General features: G+C 37.6%; 1 pseudogene; it reads left to right on the top strand.

The window, feature by feature from the left end:
• Positions 1–525: 525 nt before the first annotated feature.
• LOC120873759 lies at positions 526–1417 on the top strand (annotated as a pseudogene).
• Positions 1418–8981: the final 7564 nt, after the last annotated feature.

The raw sequence follows: 8981 nt of genomic DNA on the forward strand, positions 1-8981 counted from the left end.
AGCTGAAGAGTTGATGTTTTTGAACTGTGGTGTTGGAGAAGACTCTTGAGAGTCCCTTGGACTGCAAGGAGATCCAACCAGTCCATTCTGAAGGAGATCAACCCTGGGATTTCTTTGGAAGGAATGATGCCAAAGCTGAAGCTCCAATAATTTGGCCACCTCATGCAAAGAGTTGACTCACTGGAGAAGACTCTGATTCTGGGAGGGATTGGGGGCAGGAAGAGAAGGGGACGACCGAGGATGAGATGGCTGGATGGCATCACGGACTCGATGGACGTGAGTCTGAGTGAACTCTGGGAGTTGGTGTTGAACAGGGATGCCTGGCGTACTGCGATTAATGGGGTTGCAAAGAGTCGGACACGACTGAGCAACTGAACGGAACTGAACTGAATAAAGAATAGAAATCTTATGTATTATTTATGATTCCTCTAAATCCCTTTAATTTGTAGAATTACAAAACAAAAAAAGATAAATGCCTAATTGTACTATTTTCACAGATGGAACTTCAAAAATATCTAGCAAATGATGGAATTTGTTCTTTTGGGATTTTCTGAGGTTCCCAATCTCCAAATGTTTCTTTTAGTGATGTTTCTGTTTATCTCTGTGATACCTCTGATGGGAAAGGGCATCATTATTCTCATAAGCAGGACAGACCAGACTCTCCAGACTCCCATGTACTTTTCTTCAGTAATTTTTCCTTCTTGGAAATCTGTTATGTGTCTGCCACTCTTCCTAGAATGCTCATAAGCTTTGGACTCAGAAAAGACATATTTCTTTGCTTGTTTGTGCAACACAGACAAATTTTGTCCTTATATTTGGAAACATAGACTACCTGCTTCTTACAGTGATGACCTATGACTGCTATGTGGCCATTTGTGGTCCCCTGAACTATCCTCTGGTCATGAACCACAAGGTCCATGTCCAGCTGGTGGCTGCCTGCTGGGTCACTGGAGTTCCAATTGAGGTAGGGCAGACGTGCCATATTTTCTCTCTGACCTTTTGTAGGTCCAACCAAATCAATCACTACTTTTTTGACACCCCCCCAGTACTGAAGCTGGCCTGTAGGGACACTTTTCTGAACGAGATGTTGGTCTTTACAATTGCTGTGCTTTTTGTTATGGTCCCTTTTCTGCTGACTCTTGGCTCCTACAGTAGAATCACTTCCACCATCCTGAAGTTGCCATTAGCAATAGGAAGAGCAAAGGCTTTCTCCAGCTGCTCATCTCATGTCATGGTTGTGACTTTATTACTTGGATCTGCAATCGTTACATATTTATGACCTAAATCCAGAAATTCTTCCAGAACAGACAAATTTCTCTCACTTTTCTATAACACTATCACCCTGATGTTTAAAACCCTGATATACATGCTGAGAAATAAGGATGTCTTGGCAGCCTTGAGAAAACTGCTACCTTAATGTAAAGCATTAGCTGCTTGATTTAAACTCATTTTTTGTTTTCCTATTTAATTTTTGCCATTGTATAATCAGAAATAGTGAGGTTGCTTTTCCCACATGATTAATAGATGTATTATATTCATTCATTCCTGGCCTTATTGTTTTATGCTGGATTTTTTTTTAATGTCAGGATTATATTATGGTGTCTTGCTGATAAGAAACTATGTATTTAGGCAATATTATATTTAGTCCACAAATTTACTGGTGATTTGCAATTTTATAAGAAAATATAGTATCACTTACTTACCTTTTCCCCTAAAACCGTAGATATTTTTGTACTTTCCTGTTCATATGATTATCATGCACTTTTTTTTTTCCCTTTTCATGATGTTTTTAGATAATACAGATGACAAAAGTTTGGAGAACAGTTGTTAAATATCTATGTGTTTTTAACTTTAGACATTTTACTTTTCAATGACTTCAATTTGATCCTTCTGTAAAGATTAAATATAAAACTGCATAATGATCCTTAAAGTTTTGTAGTGTGGCAATAAATTTTTACCCTCTGCTTCTCTCTGAATTATTCTCTGTAGATATATTTTGTTTATATAGCCAAATCATGCTACTAGCATCTTGATAATTTGTTAACTTAATTTTTATTAATGCAAAAAATATGAATGCATGTTTGCTGTTCAGAAATATAAGATGTATGGGGTTCAATGATTTTCCACCCATACAGCGTTATCCATTCTCTAAGATCTCTTGCTTTAAAAAAAATTCTTTTGGTGAAGTATATAATTTAAATTAAAAATAATAGGGGTATTTAGTACATTATTTTCCCAAGTTTTCCTGGTTGTAAAGGATGCTACTTGATAAGACAGAATCACTAATTAAACTAAAAGAAATTACTGTTAAAAAGACCTTGTATTTCTTCAAATGGAAAGAGCTGAACTATGGACAGTACATTGGATCATTTTCAGTCAAACTGATTGAGAAATGATGCAATCTGAGGATATTTTTTCTTTTATATTTTCTTTTTAAGTCTGTCTTTCTCTTATTATATTCTGTGTTTAAATTATTTTTCATCAGACCCTATTCATCTATCAGCTAGTTCTCTTTGAGTAGGTATCATGTCATCAAAAAAGACATCTAAAAGGCACACACACATTACAGCAATCATTTCAGAGGAGATAATGTGCAGACGACAGTACCAGACGACAACTGTGGCTATTACAAATTACCTGTTGAGAGGACTAAAGGAAGTAAAATATAAAAGTTGCTTTTGTAGTCATTTTGAAGTCCTCTGTTTCAATATTCTGTTGCTGCACAACTAATTATATCCAAAATTTATGGCTTATAATAATATAATTTGATTGTATCACATGCATTGTCCAGTACTGAGGCAGGGATCAGCTGCATGGTTGTTCTCTTCCATATAGCATTGACTGTCATCACTAAAGAGAATTCATATGGTGACTGATTTGGTTTTCATGTCTAAAAAAGCTTCACAGAACTATATCGTGTAGTTACAATGATGCATTACAGAGAAGAAAAATCCAGTTTTTATTTAACTTGCATACTCTAGAGGAACAAACTAGTATTAGATAAATAATAAAGTAATTTAGCATAAAAGCATAAAATAAATCATACAGTAAAATAATCCAGATTGAACTTGTGACATTAGAATGGTGTTTAACTTAGTTTGGAAAGTAAGAAGTTAAAGAATGCTTTCAGTAAAAGATGACACTAAAGTAATTTTTAAAAATATATACCTACAATAGGGGTAACAAACACAATTAAATTAAAAAATGTTGAAACATGCCCTCCTGTAATTTGAACCAAGGAAAGGGATTTTTCTCTCTTAGTTTTTATTCAACATTTTACTAGAGATACTAGCCTATACAGTGGGCGGGGCGGGGGTGGGGGGAAGAGAGAGAGAGAGAATAAAATGCATATATGAACATTGTAAAGTGTTAGTTGCCCAACCATGTCTGACTCTTTGTGACCCAATGGACTGTATCCTGCAAGCCTCCTCTGTCCATGGAATTCTCCAGGCAAGAATACTGGAGAGGGTAGCCATTTCCTTCTCCAGGGGATCTTCCCAACGGGATCAAGTTTGGTTCTCTCATATTGCAGGCAGATTCTTTACCATCTGAGCCACCAGGGTTTTATTAACCTATTTGTTGGAAGAAGTTATATATGAATATGTGGAAAATATATAATAATCTATAATGAAGTTATTAGACATAATAAATGAACTCAACATGTGTACTGGATACAGAGTCAACAAACACAAATCATTTCCATATGTGTGTACATGCTAAGTCACTTCAGTGATGTCTGATTCTCTGCAACCCTGTGGACTGTATAACCTGCCTGGCTCCTCTGTCCATGGAATTCTACAGGCAAGAATACTGGAGAGGGTAGCCATTCCCTTCTCCAGGGCATCCTCCTGATCTAGGGATGGAACCCACCTCTGTTATGTCTCTTGCATTGGCAGGCAGGTTCTTTACCACTAGTGCCACCTGGGAAGCCCTTATTTCCATATCAAAAAGCAAAAATAAGTAGACATTGAAAATAGTATTTAAATAGGAACAAAGATATGAAAATTTTAAAAGTAATGGAAATGAAAACCCTGCAGGAAGTTTATTTAGTAAACTAGAAAATAATTTGAGAGAAATTTAAAATAAGGAAATAAATGGATTGCTATAACATTTTTATGTACTGGAAAACTCAAAAGATGTCACTTTTCCCTGGTATAATTCAATTCAATGATACAGAAACTCCATGAAATAAAGTAAAATTCCTTTGGTGTATGAGTAGGTGAGGTGGTGTACAAGGGAGTGTGTGTGTGACTTAGGCTGACTTTAAATTGTGTATATAAAGACAAGCAATTATCAACAAGGAACTCCTGAAGAACAGTAAAATGAGATGATTTACTTTACTGGACAGCATGCCTTACTATAATACTGCAGAATCCAGGCAGTGATTGATAAAGACATCAGTGATATGTGATAGAGAGCCCAACACATATCTCCTTCATGCACCCATACTTTAAAAAAAAAGAGATAAAACTAGAAGTAACCAGAGGGAGATACATACCATAACAATGGGACAGATTTGTTTGATGCGGATTTCAATTTGGAAACTATTTAGTTCAGAAGAACATATCACATCTTTAAAGAACTGGATAAAACAAGTATCAAATTAGAATGATTTTTCTAATAAAATTATCCCAAAAAGTAGAAAGTGAACTTTAAGAATAAAAGCATCGACATAAAACTAAAGGGAAAAAATATATCATAAGCATATTTGCATGTGAGAATGTAAAAGGAAGTTCTTCAAGTAGAAGAAACTAACACAGATTAAAATAATTTGGATCAATACAAAGAATCAACAGATCACAAAATGGAAAATAAGATGACCAATATTAACACTTTTCATATTTTAAAACGTCAATCAATAAATTGCAGTTGAAAACAAAAAGGATCATGGTGTTTATAAATTAAAGAATAAATGTGGTATATATATATATATATATATGAATAATAGTCATAAGAAAGAAATAATGCCATTTGCAGTGACATGGATAGACCTAGAGATTGTTAAACTGAGTGAAATGACAGAGAAATAAAAGTATCATCATTTATATATGGGATCTATATAATTGGTACAAATGAATCTCTTTACAAAGCAGAAATTCTTTGTCATTACCTTTATTTGGGATTGGAATGAAAACTGACATTTTCCAGTCCTGTGGCCACTGCTGAGTTTTCCAAATTTGCTGGCATATTGAGTGCAGCACTTTCACAGCATCATCTTTTAGGATTTGAAATAGCTCACCTAGAATTCCATCACCTCCACTAGCTTTGTTCATAGTGATGCTTCCTAAGACCCACTTGACTTCATATTCCAGGATGTGTGGCTCTAGGTGAGTGTGAGTGAACACACCATCGTGATTATCTTGGTCATGAAGATCTTTTTTATACAGTGCTTCTGTGTATTCTTGCCACCTCTTCTTAATATCTTCTGCTTCTGTTAGGTCCATACCATTTCTGTCCTTTACTGAGCCCATCTTTGCATGAAATGTTCCCTTGGTATCTCTAACTTTCTTGAAGAGATCTCTAGTCTTTCCCATTCTATTGTTTTCCTCTATTTCTTTGCATTGATCACTGAGGAAGGCTTTCTTATCTCTCCTTGCTATTCTTTGGAACTCTGCATTCAAATGGGTATATCTTTCCTTTTCTCCTTTGCTCGTTGTTTCTCTTCTTTTCACAGCTATTTCAAAAGCCTCCTCAGACAGCCCTTTTTTTTTTTTTTTTTTTTGCATTTTTTCTTGGGGATAGTCTTGATCCCTGGCTCCTGTACAGTGTCACAAACCTCCATCCATAGTTCATCAGGCACTCTGTCTATCAGATCTAGTCCCTTAAATCTATTTTTCACTTCCACTGTATAGTCATAAAGGATTTGATTTAGGTCATACCTGAATGGTCTAGTGGTTTTTCCCACTTTCTTCAATTTCAGTCCGAATTTGGCAATAAGGAGTTCATGATCTGAGCCACAGTCAACTCCTGGTCTTGTTTTTGCTGACTGTATAGAGTGTCTCCATCTTTGGCTGCAAAGAATATAATCAATCTGATTTTGGTGTTCATCATCTGGTGATGTCCATGTGTAGAGTCTTCTCTTGTGTTGTTCGAAGAGGGTGTTTGCTATGACCCATGGGTTCTCTTGGCAGAACTCTATTAGCCTTTGCCCTGCTTCATTCTGTACTCCAAGGCCAAATTTTCCTGTTACTCCAGGTGTTTTGTGACTTCCTACTTTTGCATTCCATTCCCCTATAATGAAAAGGACATCTTTTTTTTTGGGTGTTAGTTCTAAAAGGTCTACAAGATCTTCATAGAACCATTCAACTTCAGCTTCTTCAGCATTACTGGTTGGGGCATAGACTTGGATTACTGTGATATTGAATGATTTGCCTTGGAAACGAACAGAGATCATTCTGTTGTTTTTGAGATTGCATCCAAGTACTGCATTTTGGACTCTTTTGCAGACCATGATGGCTACTCCAATTCTTCTAAGGGATTCCTGCCCACAGTAGTAGATATAATGGTCATCTGAGTTAAATTCACCCATTCCAGTCCATTTTAGTTCACTGATTCCTAGAATGTTGACGTTCACTCTTGCCATCTCTTGTTTGACCACTTCCAATTTGCCTTGATTCATAGACCTGACATTCCAGGTTCCTATGCAATATTGCTCTTTACAGCATTGGACCTTGCTTCTATCATGAGTCACATCCACAGCTGGGTATTGTTTTTGCTGTGGTTCCATCCCTTCATTCTTTCTGGAGTTATTTCTCCACTGATCTCCAGTTGCATATTGGGCACCTACTGACCTGGGGAGTTCCTCTTTCAGTATCATATCACTTTGCCTTTTCATACTGTTCATGGGGTTCTCAAGGCAAGAATACTGAAGTGGTTTGCCATTCCCTTCTCCAGTTGATCATATTCTGTCAGACCTCTCCACCATGACCCGCCCGTCTTGGGTGGCCCCACAGGGCATGGCTTAGTTTCATTTTGTTAGACAAGGCTGTGGTCCTATTGTGATTAGATTAACTAGTTTTCTGTGAGTATGGTTTCAGTGTGTCTGCCCTCTGATGCCCTCTTGCAACACCTACCATCTTATTTGGGTTTCTCTTACCTTGGAGGTAGGGTATCGCTTCACGGCTGCTCCAGCAAAGTGCAGCCGCTGCTCCTTACCTTGGACAAGGGATATCTCCTCACCGCCACCCCTTCTGACCTTGAATGTGGAATAGTTCCTCTAGGTCCTCCAGTGCCTGCGTAGCCACCACTCCTTGGACATGGGGTTGCTCCTCCCCGCCGCCACCCTTGGCCTAGGGCATAGGATAGCTCTTCCCGGCCGCCGCCCCTGTCTTCCGACATGGGGTAGCTCCTCTCTGATGCTGCCCTTAACCTTGAACGTGGGGTAGCTCCTCTCGGCTGCTGCCCCTGACCTTGGACGTGGGGTAGCTCCTCCCTGCCACCGCCCCTGACCTCGGACTGGGGTAGCTCCTCTTGTCTGCCGCCCCTCAGGCATGGGGCATGGCATCCTCCCAGCTTCTGCCCATGAGCCTTAGGATTAACAAATGTATGAGTCTCAAACAAGTATGGGACCGACCGGTTCTTGTGTGGATGATATTGGCTTTGCCACCTACTGACTGTGTGACTTAGGGCAAATTACTAAACTTCTTTGTGCTTCAGTTTCCTCATATGCAAAATGGAGATAATAGATACAAGGACTATACAGAATATTTCATATAAAACATTTAGTATAGAGTTTGCTCATAGTAGATCACTGGCAATGATAAGTGTAATAACAGCTTTTTTTAGTGTTATAACTTTCAAAATGGCACAATATAGGTACTTTACATTCCTTACCTTCTGCTGAAGTCTGTATCTTCTCCTACATTTCCAAATGTGGTTGGTGGAAATGTCAAATATCAGTACATAGGAGTCAGTAGTGACTCCTGTTCTCAGTTTTCTGCTGTTATCTAACAGTCACTTAATGAATAGATGTTGTTGATTTTAAACTAATAAATATCTCAGTTCTTCCTAACCTCTCCAGGGGTACTGTGACTGCCTCATACAGATCCTCATGGGTTCTTTTTTTTTTTTTAGCTTTAAGACTATAATTTTGATTTTTATAAATATGAAATATGAATAAAAGTTTTTATCTGTTATAAAGGTAGGTTGCTCATAGATCACAAAACAATCAACTTGAGATATCTGAATTTGGTTTTACTAACAATACTTATTTATTGATATTCACACAGAGCCACAGACAAAGTTGTAAAAAGGCCTATGTATGAAATAAAATTAATCAAACACAGGCTTTGGACCTATTGCCTAATTGTCTAGGATGTGTCATATTTCTTCTGACTTACAAAGTGCAGAGCTTCTTTTCAAGGTTCACATTCAACTTGGTCACCTGTAATAATCCTGTTCATTTTTCAGAGTCCCTGTAAGCACTGCAATGGGTGACATTCTCTATTGTCTCTTGACTCTGGCTACATTCCAGCTCTTCCTTTAATTCCATTCCAAATACTGATCCATAAATTCCCACATGTTGTAAGTGGTTATTTTCTTTGTTTACTTCTACTTTTAAATAAATTTATCATGTAAAAACTTCCCTTACAAAAAGTCACCATAATAAAGGAATGCTCATGGTTGCTTCAGTGTTCAAGTCTATTTTTCTTTTTCCATTTTTTTTTCCTGTTTTGATTATTTAAAAGTATATATAGTATTGCAACAAAGGTGGATTTACAAATACCTATACAGTAAAGCTTCCGTGGTGACTCAGATGGTAAAGAACTTGCCTGTGATGCAGAAGACCTGGATTTGGAAGATCCCCTGAAGGAGGCATGGCAACCCACTCCAGTATTCTTGCCTGGAGAATCCCCATGGATGGAGGACTCTGGTGGGCTACAGTTCACAGGGTCACAATGAGTTGGACATGAACGAGTGTCTAAGCCCGGTGCAGCAAACAATAAAGGATATTTATTTCTTTCAAAAATAAAAGTCATATG

The sequence above is a fragment of the Oryx dammah genome, unplaced genomic scaffold (assembly GCF_014754425.2).
Source record: "Oryx dammah isolate SB20612 unplaced genomic scaffold, SCBI_Odam_1.1 HiC_scaffold_14, whole genome shotgun sequence".
Taxonomy (NCBI): Eukaryota; Metazoa; Chordata; class Mammalia; order Artiodactyla; family Bovidae; genus Oryx; species Oryx dammah.